This window comes from Corvus hawaiiensis, chromosome 6, assembly GCF_020740725.1.
Source record: "Corvus hawaiiensis isolate bCorHaw1 chromosome 6, bCorHaw1.pri.cur, whole genome shotgun sequence".
In the NCBI taxonomy this organism is placed as follows: Eukaryota; Metazoa; Chordata; class Aves; order Passeriformes; family Corvidae; genus Corvus; species Corvus hawaiiensis.
Window position 1 is genome coordinate 13,346,234 of NC_063218.1, and position 15,359 is coordinate 13,361,592.

The 15,359-nt window shown below is 36.5% G+C and overlaps 1 long non-coding RNA gene across 1 annotated transcript; it reads right to left on the bottom strand.

The window, feature by feature from the left end:
• Positions 1-4,572: 4,572 nt before the first annotated feature.
• LOC125327870 lies at positions 4,573-12,856 on the bottom strand. Its single transcript, XR_007204406.1, has 3 exons — positions 12,622-12,856; positions 7,338-7,549; positions 4,573-6,361 (listed from the first exon to the last, which is right to left on the bottom strand). It is a non-coding gene; the product is annotated as an uncharacterized LOC125327870 (long non-coding RNA).
• Between the last annotated feature and the right edge of the window lie 2,503 nt (positions 12,857-15,359).

Genomic DNA, 15,359 nt, shown 5'->3' on the forward strand with positions numbered 1-15,359 from the left:
GTATTGCATGCCAGGAAGAAGTTGTGTAGTAAACTAGGCAGATAATATTTTGTCAGACACTTAGCAATAAAAAGAAGAAGTTTCAAGAATTTTGGGTTTGCCTTCCAATCCAGGTGAGCACTGAAGGTAAGCGACCCTGTGGATTCTCTTTTGTCTAATAAGGTTTGAGAAGTATTTAAGTTTTTCTCTGAGAAAGGATGCAAAAAAAATCTCTGTCCACTGCCAGCTGTCTATTTTGACAAGACTTAGAGAAACTCAATATTTTTGAAACTCTATCCTAATCAAGTTTAGTCCAAATTAACCGTGCAATTCAAACCTGATGGGAAGAGGAGGGGAAGGATGGGAAGTCTCCAATAAAAAGTCAGTTTTGAAAATTGCTAAATAATATCAAAGTTTGCCACTACAAAAGACTGTTAAAAATATAAAAACTTGTTGTATCTTAATAAGTGCATCAGTGGCCAATGGTTGTGCTGCCCACCACCACACTGGGGTTGACATATCACAAAGGAAGGAAATTTTAGGAGCTACTTTAGCAGTGCTACAGAAGGGAGTAAACTGAATGTGAAATCTCTGTGATGTATCTCATAGCCCTGTTTCATGACACCTCTGTAATACTGGCTGCTCTCTGTCCAGGAAATAGGTGCACAAGATAGGGTTACTCTTATGCAGGGAAGAAAAGAGGCCGGTATTGGCAAATGATACCTTTACATCCTTTGTAGAAAAGGTGTAGTATGTATCTATAATTTCAGGAAGTTAAATTATAGCTTATGAACCTTTCGTAGGTACTTCATCGCAGTCATGCTCTAAACCATCAAAAAATCAATTCTTTTCCAAGACAATTGCTTTTTCCATTGACCACAAATATGTGCTGATCTTTGACAGTGACATTTTATCCAAAGGAGAAAGATGTGGATATCAACCAGAAGCTAACATAGTGCTATACTCTTGAGTCTTTTCTTTTAATTATTATTTTTTAAAAGGATAATTTACTAGAGAGTGCCCCAAGTTTCCCTGTTGCACCATTTTTCATAAGCCAAGTTTCCCAATGGGTGCGTTAATCATGTGTTTTACACGCTGTCATATCACATAACATTTTGAGTTTGACTTAACCTGGTGTGATATGTCACAATCCTACAGTATGTGTGCCCCAGGGAACTTTAAATCAGTTTGCTGAAAAACAAAATTAAGACCCACAGTGAATTGAGTTTTCGTTAAAACTGTGCACGTACACAAACCCACATATTTTTCTCTAGGAATCAGCACATATTGCCCATGAAAATATTGGTATCACATAAAGACTTTAGAATTTGCAAAGCAAATTAAAAATAATATTTTCCAATTGCTAGATTGTATAAAAAAATTACTTGTATGTAGTGCGATTTAATACTTGCAGCTATTCTTCCCATATTTAGGAGTTACACTGATTTTTTTTGTCCAGCTGCAAAACAATATTAGAAGTGGCACTGGAATATCTATTTAGATTGGTTTATCATTCCCTGATATTCTGAACACGGTCTACTTGATGGAAACCTATGGGCAAACACTTAAAAAATAAAACCTGCAAGTCAGGAAGGCTTTGAGAAGAACTGAAGGAAGTAGTTATAATAAACAGCATCTTCCAACTCCTATTTTCCAAAATGTACCTTTTACACTTATTTTTTAGCTGACCAGAAAGTGCCTCACCATGGTTGTGTGTAGTCAGACTTCAATGGCCTGATACTGGCGTGTGGGTTGCTTGGTTGACCTTCATGGGTTGCTTTGGCTTGTGTCCAAAATGAATGTGTTTTCTCCTGAAACTATTTGAAAATCATCTGCAGACCTGAACTCTTTACTTCAATATATAAATTGGGCAACAGTAGTATGTCATTAAAGGAATTTGATAATGACAAACACTAATACCTATTTTACAAGGTAGTCACAAATTGCTTTTTCATATTATTTATTCAGCTGTGGTTTGGATCTCTAATGATGCTTCTCACATTTTTATTTTCTATTATATGTTGTTGATGTATGAGTGGCAATATACTTAAATGGATTAAGAGCTTTTCATTGCCTGTGGAAAGTGTAGTTTTAAACACAAGGTGCTACTTTAAGCAGGAAGAAACAGATCTTTGTGTCCAAATTCATTTTACTGGGGTACTTATTTTTCATATGAAATGGGATGTGTGATGGTTTGCAATAGTAATAATGAAAAAAAGACTAACAAGACAACATACTGCCTAAGCATGTGGCCAGGTTTAACAGTACGTATTTTGACACACATGTAAATACAGGCAGAAGAAAACAAACATGTCTTTTTCACTGTATATGATAGATAGATAAATTCTAAGGGGAAATGACACATTTTGTTATTCATTAACATCCAGTGATCCTTTCACGCAACACCCTGGAGGCTGAATGCAGTGACAGCATAAAAAGGTATACACCCACCAGTACTTGGCATCAGGCATCAAGCAGTTTGCTGGAAAAAATCTGGCATATATTCCTTGATAATATGTCTCATAGTTTTTTTGGATGGCAGTACACTGAAGTGTCTGACCAGTAAATGACATACCAAAATGCTGACATTTAACCACGTGCACCTGTTGCCAGTCACACAAGTTTTCCGCAACTTCTATTCATTTTCTGCATGGAATCGTTGAAGTCCATGCTGACAACAAGCTGAGCCTAAGCAAAGTGTAAATACGTTTCATATGTGTTATGAAAGACAAAAATACAAATTTGCAAGGTAAGTGTGGAGCAGAGAATTGCATTACACTCTTACAAATTGAGATTTGACCTTATTGAAAATTACAGACATAACAACTGCTCTTTATTTGATATATAAAAAATATAAATATAAAATAATGAAACCTCGATTGTAGAACCAGACAGTTGCCTCCAAACAAAACAGCTTGTTTGTACAATGAAAAGGTACAGGAGGGTGAAATGCCTTTGTCATGTTCCTTTATAAGAGTTTGTGTCCTTGGCTGTAAAAAACCAGATGTGCATAAAGAAAAACAAAGAGAGAGGTACTAATTGCATGTGCATGCAAAAGTTGCTGTAATGGAGCTTTCAGATCACATTTAGCCAAAAAGTGCTCTAGAGTTAGGAAAGAAGAATCTTTTCTATCCTCATATTTTCAGAGAACTAGGACTTCATGCAGTCCTTGTAACTAAACAGGTAGTGAAACCTTCAATAAAGAAGTAAAAAATAATAAAAAAATAAAAAGGAAAACACAGACTGGTATATAAAATTTTATACCATAGTGTTAAGGCAAGTGCCCTTATTTAACCCTTCCCAAAGTGTGGACATAATTCTTGATATCTGAGAATCATTTTTGCAGAATATTATTAATGCAAATATCTTGATGAAATGTGTATGGAAGGAGGCAGAATTGACAAAGCACAATACCTGTAAGGAAGAATATTAGGATGGTCACAGAAGAAATGGGATGGGAAAGACCTGTAGTGAGCTTTGCAAGAGAACATAGAGAATTGAACTTGAGATCCGTCATATCTTTAAACCACTAGTACATTAATTGTTTCTTCATGAAAGTATAACCCAAATTTTTCTGGGTGTAACTTTCTAGAGATTCAGAAAAGGCACTAGCTCACATCTGAACTGGTGGCTAGTCTCTGGGATTTGTAACGAGGGGATTTATAACGAGGGGATTTATAAGGATAATGAAAAAAATCACTATGTTTTTGACATAAAAAATTAAACTTCTCTTATACAATGGTCTCAAATTTATTTCAGGATTACTAATAGCAGATATTTCATTTCTGTGCCATTTGTGGTCAAAATGTTCAGTGCTACCCTTTATTTTCGTTTATTTACTACTCTAAGTGCCATTGACTGAAAACCGACTTTGGAACTGACATTGACTTTGTATGCAGAAGCACTTCCTACATTCATGTGCAAACCTGTAAAGAAGCCTTTTGTAAAGGTAAAAGAAAGTTGCCTTTGTGTACGGCATGGCACAGACAGGCACTTTGAGCTAAAAACCTCAGCTTGTCACAGCACAGCCTGACTCTGAAATGGCTGTCCTAAAAGTTTGCCTGAATGGCCTATTTTCAGGCAAACTTCTTTTCCTTCTTGCCTGTAGTATATAGATACGTCTTCCTTCTTGCCTGTAGTATATAGATACGTCTCCCTGTAGGAACTGACATTCTGCTTAACTGCAATACTGAAGTGCTCTGCCTTTTCCGAGCCATGCTTTCTGGTCAAAATTTGCTTTCCCTTACATGTTACATGCAAAAGGACATTGGAAGGGATTGATGAGCCCAACCATTGGCAGTCACAAGTGACATCATTTGGGAGTAATACTTAGAAGATTAGTAACATCTGCTTTTTTAAATATGGTTAGTAGCAACCCCTCCAGCCTACTTCAACCATATGGGATGCTTTGTATGCACAGATAGGCACTGTACACTGCAAAAGCTATGCTGGAGAAGAAATGCTGCCTTCAAATAACACAGATGAAAAAATGAAATGAAATCTGTCTTTCTTGTTTGGTCAGAAAAAGCAAATGCAAAACCATAATGCTCAACTAAGTTTATTTTAAAATTAAAACCTTTACCTTATGTCTACTATTAATAAATATTATTATTACTGAAGTGTTTCTATTTTGTGTAAAAAGCTTTATTGCTCAACAAGACCATCACAGTAAGAAAAAGAAATTCTAATTTTAAGCACAGCATTCTGGTGATTTGCATCTTGGTTATCAGCAAGCTATTGTTTACAATTGTGAAGGAAAAAGCCTGACTAAGTGCTTCAGAAATCCAGAAGCTTTAGCCATTAAAACCCCTCAGCACCCCATTCTGTTCTCACTTCTTGGAGTGCAAGCTCCCTGTAATTCCACTGATTCTAAAAAGAAAGAAAAAAAAAAAGGGTATTTACCCCTTTGGGACATTGGAAACAGAATGAAATCCCAGCTCTTTAAAATGATAAAGCAAAAGATTTCTTTTATATATAATTGCTGGGAAGAGGTATTCGTTTAAAAAAAAAAAGTTTAAGAAAATTGGTGAGCTCTTGGTGGGCTATAAATTAGGGGTAAGAGGAGGAAGGAAAGCAGAATATTTGTTCTTTTAGAAATGCTTTTCATAAATGTTTCTTTCCCATTTCAGCAATTTGAAGGGATAGTAATAAAAGAACATGAACACAGTTTACTCTCATGTGTGGAATATGGGTTCCTGCCTTCCACAGCTCAAAGCAGAAGGTTTAAGGTTTCCAAATGAGCCTTAAAATTTGTAACTCAGTTGCTTTCATTGCAGCATGAGTTTTTACATTAGCTATCTTGCTTCTTTTCTTATGTCTAGTCTGTACAGAGTCCTGGACATTTTTGGCATAGGCTTATGAAAATGATCTTTTTTTTCTGAATTTGTGTCTAAACCAGTCATATAATTTCTATTATACAGAGCAGAATATCTTGAAATTTTCCTTAAACTAGTTTTGAATATGGTCCCATGCACTCAAACCCAATCTCTTCCATATCCCTAATTTCTTCTCTTGCATTTTACTACTAGGTTGTAACTAAAGAGTCTCCTTTGTTAATACTTATTACACTTTGATAAATTGACAGCTATTTTAGCTGCTAAAAATGGGCACATTTCCAAAACATCTGGTCAGAAGAGGTCAGGACTGGCCTCTTCCTCTTCTTGCAAAAACAGTTGGGGCTGATGCAGTTGTAAGCATTAGGGTTCCCAGGGGAACGTAACTTTACCTAATGTACTGGCCGGATGGCACGCTTCACTTCCACAACACCTGCTTACAGATTCCTCCCTGCCACTCAAACCCGAGCCAGCAGAGCATGGGAAATTAGTGATAAAAGCACATACAGAATAACTTGGGAGAGGACAGCACAGTGAACAGGAATAGAGCACACTGAAAAGCATAGACATACAATGAGACAAGAAAGAAAAATGTCCAGCATTGAAGAGGTACATGTTGTCTAGGTAATTGTGATAGACAATTATCCTTTCGTCCTACAAGAGCTATGTGTGGTATTGATTTCTTTTTTGTCTGTGATTACACCAGGGCACCATATCCTTGACCCACGAAGAACACTGTTCTCTTTCTAAGAAGTTTTTTAGTGTTTTCCCTTGCTATTTTTTCAGAATGGATCATATTATGCTTTGTAAATTATTAGGGAGACTTGAGAAGGGTCAGGCAGTTTTGGATTCAGCCTGTCAACATCGAGCCTAGAAATGCGAATAATCACCTTTGCAGACCACTAGCTCTGCCTGTTTGAGGTGGTGACACTGCTTGTAGAAACTCATTCATTTGTTGTAGTAGAGTGGCAGCTCTCAGCTTCCTCTCTCAGGTAACTTGATCTGATGGGCAGAGAAAGTGGTCAAATGGCAGTAGTCCTCCCTCTTTACTGCACAGGAAAAAAAATGAACTATGAAGGAGAATTAGTCTCACATCAACTTATTCTCTAAAATATCAGTGGGGCAGAGAGCTTGTAATTGGCATTTCTTTTGGGCAGGAAGAGAAATGGTATAGAGTGACCTGTATGTTTCTGCTAGACCAATATCCCTCATTAATATCTGTATTTTTACTAACCCATGGACTCCTTGTGAGCAGAGAAACACACTGTGAGCATCATCAGAGTGAGGTGTCATTTTCAAATTCTTTGAGTTCAGGTGGTTTGGGGAAGTAGGAGGTATTTTTAAATGTTGGGCTTTTTAAATTTTATTTTTATTTATTTGTACTTTTGTATTTTTGTTTTCCTTTTCAGGACTCCAGGGTAATTGAGTCATTTTCATTGCCAAAAGAAAGATAACATTAAAGGCTCATTTCAAATACTTTCTTACAGGGTAAAATTGACTGGGGTGGAATAGAAGCAATGTCACAGGGTGAGAACAGATACAGCTGTTTTATGACTAGGACGCACTGTCCTGTGTCCTTTCATTGTCTCTGAGGAACAGAATTTGTCCATTGCTATCCTGCTAAGCTCCTCTTTGCATGCTATCACCTAAAAAGGCAGACTAGGAGAAGGGCTCCAATGCTGTACAAACAGGAGGAAACCAGGATCTACTTGTGGCAGGTAAATAGATGATGGTGGGAGGTAGTGAGGCTGATTCTTGTTCTTGTTCAGGGGATCACACAGTGTATTGGTTTTGCACGACCTGGTTTTTGGTAGCAGGGGCATCACAAGAGTTTGATTCCACTTATGGTGTTTCAAATATGGGTTCAGAAGAAGTGAAAAGATTTTTAGCAACTTAAATTGACAATGCATTGTGAGGGGGTTTATTTACCATCTCTAATTTCCAGTCCTGGATGGAGTGGATCAGTATGCAGTTACTGGTACTGCAGTAGGTTTCCTGCATTCTGCTCTTGGCCCTTACACTCACTTTCAGATATGCTGTACATGAGGAGTTGCTAGTGACAGCTGATATCTTCACTGGAACAACCAAGGCAGTCAGTGGGCCTTTTATCTCCATTAAATTTCATTCAGCAGATTGATGTTTGTGTCTCATTATTCCTCATTTTCATGTAAAAGTTGTAGTTGTCTGGGTAACTTTTGGCAGACTACGAGTGAAGAAAGGTGTCCTCAGATTATTCCCTTCATGAAGATAAAGGTGTTATCTGTGAGAGATAAATATGGACTCCAGATTGAAGAAATATTTAAGCACTCTCACAAATACTAAGTAAGCCTCATCTGTTTATCTAGAAACATATACATACTAAACCATAAAATCTAGGTCCAAACTAAAATTCATTCTTCTCTCAGGTTTGTGAATACTAAAAACAAACAGGATCAAGTCACACTGCCAAGGTCTGGATTGAGGTTTTTAGAGTTTGGATTTTAGATTCCTGCCTTTAAGTTTTATCCACAACTTATCACAAGAATTGTTGAGCTGCAGGACTTGAAGAGACATCATTCCTTGTAAGTGAATGAAAGAAATTCTACCTGACAAAATTTAAAAGAGCTGTTACAAAAAACTTCATTTTATTTTTGGCCTTTTCAGATATTACTTATGAAATATATGGATCAATATGAATCAACTGCTATTCAACAATACCTTGCATTCTTCTGATAAAATATAAGATTTTCTTAATGGTATCAAATCCAATACTTAATGAAGCTTAGTTCTGGAACTACATATATTACTAAAGACCCTTATGATTGTACTGTTAATTGCTTTATAAACCCATTGCCCATTCAGAATTAAAGCAATTTCACAAAAGACAAATAAGGGTATAAATTAAATATTAGGAGGTCTGAATAGGAAATAACTATTTATGCAGAACAGCTTTTGCTCTCTGTTCAATCGTGGTTGCTTAATTTTGTCAGCACTTTCTGGTGGCACTTTGATTTACTGCTTTTGAAGTCAACAGCACCACCTTTACAGTGTATCATTGAGGTCTGTAAACCGTTAGGCCCAGAGAGATTGGGCAGTTTATTTTCCACATATCCCTGACGTGTCAACCATGTGCATCAGTATGACAAAAACACTGAGCACCCACGGACTTATAACAGTGTCAAACCTTGTCTTTTGCCAGCTAGCACAGTCAGCATTATGTTTGTTACAGGGAAAATGTCCACATGAAAAACAGGCTGGCCTCAATTTGCTTCAATTTCTACCTTTTTTTACAGTATTTATGTTAATTGGCTTTCCTGGAGATGATCCAAGTCACTCTTTGTTATGTTCTACATCTCACTTGGGTTATGGATTTAGTTTGACAAAGAATTCTATATTAATAAAAAAAACCAGAAACAAAACCAACAAAAACTCAAAAAAAAAAAAAAAAATTGAAAATGCAAAGAGAGGAGGGGCAGAGACAAAACCTACTGGCAAATGTAAGATTTGCCAAGAGGCATGTTAGTCTATGAACATCCAGAGGGTCAGCAGCTCTACAGTGACTGCTTGTGCTCACCTGATACCCCAGGGTAATGCTACCAGCCGTACTCTGGAGAATAAGTGGACAGATGCTTGTGACACTTGTGATGCAAGTTCTCCCCCTACCTTACCTCACGAAAATGTGTCAAGAGCAAATAAAACAATAGAAGGGGAAATTTCCCCTGAATTCTGCTGCAGACACTCTGCCCAGCCAGTGTTCATCCAAGATTTCTCATTGCGCAATTCAGTTTGCTAGCAAGGCATCTAGAAAGGCCCTCAGACTCATGGAAAGCTGAGGCACTGGATGGCTTTTTATACTTGTGTGAGTCCTGTCACTTTAACAAGCAGCTTGTAATCTTTGTAGTATATATCTGATAGATATTTAGTGGTAAGTGAAGTTGAATATAAAGCCACATCTATGCTGACACAAAAAAAATATACCAAATAGATACAAAAGGATGGAAAATTTTAAATAAGGTTTTAAAAGCCAGTGTAAAGAAATCAAAATAGGTGTAATACATTTAGTCCATTATAAACTTTGTGGTACTTTTTTGGTTTGTTTTTTTTTTTTCTCTCCAAACACCTGCCTCTCTTATAAATAGACCCTCTTCTAAAATATCCCCTATTTTCTTTTTTAACATCCAAAGTTTTTTCATCAGCATCTAATAGATTTCAATCCAGAAGTCCAAAAAAAAACCAAAGACATTTTTAAAGATGGATGAAATTGCAACAGAAAAATATCTTCTAAAAAAGGACATTTTTCTCAAAAAATGCTTCTCTCTTGACTCTGCCTTCAAAAACCAAAATAAGACCCAGAAAGTTTGCAAGTCTTTGACAGTGTTCAAGTAAAAATCTGAAATTTAGGCCATTTTCAGGTTCACTTCTGTGCTCAAAAAAACCTGTCTTAACTGAATGTAAATCCAATTGCTGTGACTACCTTCTCCTCCTCTAACTGTCACTTGCTACTGTTCTGTGGTATCTAAGTCAGACAGTTTGTGAATTAATTATGAGGGGGTGTATATTTTCTTTTTCTGAAGAACAGTGAAACTAACATTTCTCACTTCAAGTCTGCCAGTGTCATTACGTGCACATTCTTCATTCCTTTCCAATCAGATTGGAGCCTTGCTATAATTTTCTAAAAGTCCAGATCTGCTATTCATTCAGCAAGATAGTCTCTGGCCATGTACAGAACAAAATCACTGATCTTTCTGGATTTTTTTTTTTAAATAATGTAATTTTAAGTGCTTTAGACACTAATTGCACACAATGGCAGCCATTGCCTAGCTGGATTGGCTTAAAAGCTTCATGCAAAATGCTGATTTGCAAATTAACTTGCCTTGGCAACCAGGAGAGATGTCAATTTGAAACTAAGTGGCAGTATATCATTTCACCTCAAAAGGCCAGGGTTTGCTGAAAAGTGATACACACATTCTCATGATGAAGGATTTGTTATGCTATTGACCATTGACATAAGTAAGTAAGAAACCATTATCCCGAGGACAAAAATAAAAATAAATCAAAGCTCACTTTCCAGCTGTCTATGAGGAGAAGAACTTGCTATTGATGTAATTTCTGGCTAAAATTACTTAGACATGTGCCAGCTGCTTTGTCAAAAGTGAGGGTCTGCTTACTGAAGGCACTATGGCTACTTGTCCAACCAGTGATAAAATCCAAAATTAAGCCATGTTTAAGGCTCTCCTTACAAATAGGGACACCAAAAAAATTTGACACTGACACATGCGCAAATCTACACCCCCTTAATTTCTTTCAAGAAAAGCCTGTTGGTAAACATGATCTTTATATTGTACTTATGGGGTGTTGTATGAATTTAGAGTCAGAGAAATATGAGTTGCCCCATGAAACTGAGAGTTCATATTGGTTGTATTGAAACTAAATGACATGACCATGATTCGGATGGGGCTGCACTGTGAGTGAGTGACAAACAGCAGTACTATCTGCAACACCATGTATCATCTCACAATGAAGCTATGGTGAAAGGCTCTTTGTTCTGGGAACCCAGCCCAGGCAGAGGAAACTGTGGGGAGAAGAGATGAAACTTCTCTTGCTTTGTCTGTCCTCAAGGCTTGTCGACTCTGAGGCTGCTGTGTGCAAGCCCTGGCTCCTACAGGGAAGGGAGCTGGCTGACAGCGACGTGGAGCTCAGACCGGTCTCTTTCCCTGTAGAGTTTAGTTCCTATATCTTCTCTCAATCCCTTTCTTCCAGAGCAAAGCAATATTGCAACACGAACAGCCATGCTTGGCCCTTCAGGAAGATCGAAAAAGCAACAGGATGGGCAGCATGTTCGTGTGTGACTGGGAGTCCGTAGGGACGTCCAGGCATGTCGGTGCCCCTGGCAAACTGTGCAGGATGAATCCCACTGCAGGACCTCCCCCTGCAAACCTGAGAGGGGGCAGGAGCCCAGCCTCACCTCGGGAGTGGTGGTTATTGAATGCTCACATGCTGGACAAGAGAAGTTTATCTCAGCCCTTTCAACTCTAAAAGCTGCATTTGTAATTCGTCTGAATGGAAATATTGTGGAGAATGAGAAGGAGCAAAATAGACTTTTTGGTTTTGCTGACAACCCTGTGGTTTAACAGTGGCCTTGGACACAGAAAACCCAGGATTATGTTTCACCTCCAGATAACTCTGAGTAATCACATCTACAAATCAGTGGTGAAAATGAGTAATTTGTGATTCAGGTTGAGAATAGACTTTAGTCTGGGTCTTTTAGTGTTCCTGGCTGTGTTACGCAGACATACATTCACATGTGTGGGCATTTTCACCATATTTGCCAGGAAAAGGAACAAAAGCAAACCAAACAAAACTAGATACGAAGATGTGAAGTCTTGAAAATTAATGTAGCATGGAATTATTGTCCTCCAGTCAGCTTTAATTGCTAGTGCAACAATTGATGATTAGAATTCAAAAATTCATATCCCACAAGTATTCTTCAATTTTTGTTTATAATTTTTCATCCCATCAGATCCTCCTCACAGTAAGTTTATTTATCAGAGTGTTCATGGAAAGTAGAGCCCAAAGGGGATGTAAATACAAAGTAAGTGAATTTGTTTAAATATTTAAATCAACATTTGTGTGATGTATTATTCTAGCTCCAGTCAGTGTTCTGGAGTAAAGTGGGATGAAAAACAATTTTCAGAGGAAATTTTTAAAGATGGAAGTTAATTATAATTCAAATGCCTAAACTGTATTATGTAAATAATAATTCTTTTTGCTATTTTGAATTGAGAAATTTGTTAACATCTATTACAAAGAAGTATTTACATCATTAAAAAAATATGTTTAAAATTCAGTGCTTAAACTCGGTAACAAAAGTTTGAACATATATTCAAACTTGAAAAGTATTTCTATGCTTTCGATTATTTTATTTTTTAAAAATGAAATGCATCTAGTTCTATTTTGGACTTTTAATTTGTTAGAAAATGTTAAATTAACTTGAATATTTTCCAAATATGTTGAAATATGATACTAATCTAATGCAGTGAAAATTTAATTATAAACTCTGTGCAAATGCATTATAATAAAGTTTTTTTCATCCAGAAAGGAAAGTATGTGTGCTCTTGTAAGCAGACTAGCACTGTTGCTTAGTATCTCAATGTTGCCTTTCAGTTTTGAAAAAGAAAAGGAAATATTTTTAACTGTACTAAAAAGTTTGTGATGTGGGTGGGGAATTTTGGGAGGGTGACTGTAAAACTCCATGCTCACCCCAAATGTATTTATGTACAGCTGCACAGTTTTTTGTTATGAATTCATTTTAGCCATGTTTGCTGCTTACCTGCTGTCAACGCAGCAGGAACCAAAGTCATCTGTGTCTGCTGCAGTTATTTCAATTCTTTTCTTATTAAATGTGTGTTTCAAATGACTGGCACCACAGATTACATTCCCAGTAGACTCTTAGACTTTTGCTTAAATTCATGTAGATCGAGAGTTATCCTAAAATCAGCAAGACATTCTCATTATGTAAAGTTAAGCATATGTTCAAGTGTTTGAATTATCAGGGCTAATCCATAAAATTGAGAAGAAAATAGAATACACAAATATACAACATTTTTATAGGAACCTATAACTGTATAAACTTAAAGGGAATGGGTATTTTAAACATTAATCATGTATGTGTATGTATGATACATATTTGTATTAAATTGAACCAGCTCAGATTTTGAAACTGGCATCATCAGCGCTAAATACATGTCAGAAACAAATATATAACTCCTTTTTCTTCCCAAAAATGGGTTTCAGTAATACCTGTTGCAAGGAGATGTGATTAACACTGCTTGGGCCCTGTGGCATTATATTTTTTATTTATTTATTTCTGAGTGAATCCCTAATCCCTGCTTAATTTTATGAACTGTCAAAATGATTCTAAATATCTCTCTGGTTTGCATTTTCACCTCAGGACAGGAGTCCAGAGGTACAGATTTGTTGTACAACAGTGGACTTCAGGCAATTTTCATCTTTTAATACCTACAGCATCCAAGGTTGAATTTGTAATAATCACCAGATTATCTCTAAAGGATCTTCCTGTTACACTTGCAAATAGTTCTGCAGAAAAATGCAAAAGATATAGAAGAAAAATAATTGATTAGATGCAGGAGATCATTTTGTCACATAATCCCAGATGGAAAAGAAAAAAAATGTGGATTTCTTTTTATTTTTTTTAATGACAGTTGAAAGATATTATAGGAAAGATACTTGCTATTCTAGTTAAGTCATATGCTGGTTCCAGTCCCCTGGTTAGATTTTAAAATGCCATAAGAAAATGTGCAAAAATAACACTGTAGCTAGAATTTTATTTTAGAATGGGTATGGATTGTTCGAGTGGTGTGTACAACCATGACAGCTAACAAAGCAATGTGCCTCCACTGCTATTGATATGGCAGGTATAAAGAAAAAGAAGGTGCAGACAGAAGTTAACTATAGGTGAGATTATTATTCTTTTTAAAAGAATATGAAGAGACTTCCATTATATTTTAGGGAGCTATGAACTAATTGGGTGATATTTAAAGTGAGAAAGGGAAACAGAATATGGCAACAGATTCCACATAGTAATTATCTATATGAGAGTCAGGTGATGGGAACCACAAAGATTTAATAAATGTTGATAAATAATTTACATTTATTATTGGTATCATAAATGAGATCTAATTCAGGTATAATTTTTGGGCTGTGAAAATTTTCTGTAGTTTGTATTTTACTAAGAGATTGAACATCATCTCTTTCTCAGAGCTGGGATGTGATTCTAATTTTGCTCATATTATAAAAAATTCAATTGAATTCCACTTATGGCATCAATTGAAATTCACACCAAAATAATTGATCAAATCAAGGAAGATGGACTGAAAAAATTTTTAGGCTCTGCCTTTGATTTGAAATGTTTTTTTTCCTTTATGCACTCACATAAATCTTAACGTTTTAAAAGGTGAGGTATCCTTTGTTGGTCCAGGACAGAGGATGTATGGCACTTAGCCTGCTAGTACAGAAGCTTTAATATGTGAAAGTGGGACAGGGGAAGCCACACATGTGTGTCATTAAGGGGACCAAGAAAGGATGGCTCTCTGGGCAGGTCAAAAGGCAAAAAGAATTGATCAGAGTTTCTGTGTCTGAACACTGCATTTGAGGGCAAGTCAGTGTCTGTTGCAGAAGGAAGTTGTGAGTTGAATTACATGGTTAAAGGATTAGTAAGCAGGAATGAAAAATAGAAAAAAAATAAAGATATATTTCCTATTTTTCCTACATCTAAGGGAGTCAAGCTTCAGATGGGGTAATAGAAAGTAATCCAGAGGAAAAATACCTGTCTGTTGCCCAGAAAATACAGCATTTATTATTGTAAAGTAATATATCATACTGAAGTCACCCTGCATAACCTGTCTCCTGAAGCACGTGTTGGGCAGCCTGGAAGAAACGTGGTCTGTCTCCTGTAGAGTTTTCTTGCTGCTTAGAAAGAAAGGCAGGCTGTCCCATGAACCTTTATCTGTACTTGGAGATGAAAGAACAACACTTCTCTTCTCTGAGCTCCACCCTAAACAGCATGAAAGAGACCAAAACTTATGAACCTGGGAATAATTAAAACAGAGCCAGCAGCGGAAGGGTAGAACATGAAATCTTTCTGAAGCAGCACACATATCTACTCTCATCCTGCTGCTGAGGACAAAATGTCATAAACTTAGGAAATTCTAACCCTGATTTCTAGCAGAAGATTGAAATTTTTTATTTTTTTTCACTTGTACGTAGTTAAGAATGTTAAAATGAAAGTCAAAAAAACCCCAACAATACAAAAGCAAAAACCAAACCAGGATATTGAAACTGCATCTACTTTCTACTTGTATGTTTTGATGAATGTAGGAGAAAGCATTTGGGAAATTTGAAATTGGGAAGCCAGGTGATGAAATTATCATCTTTGTCCAGATATATAGAGACATTAGGTAGTCATCAAATATTGATGATGCATTAAAGGTATAAGGCAGAGCACTCCATTTGTTTGTTTTGTTTGGCCAACGTGTTAAGTAGAATAAC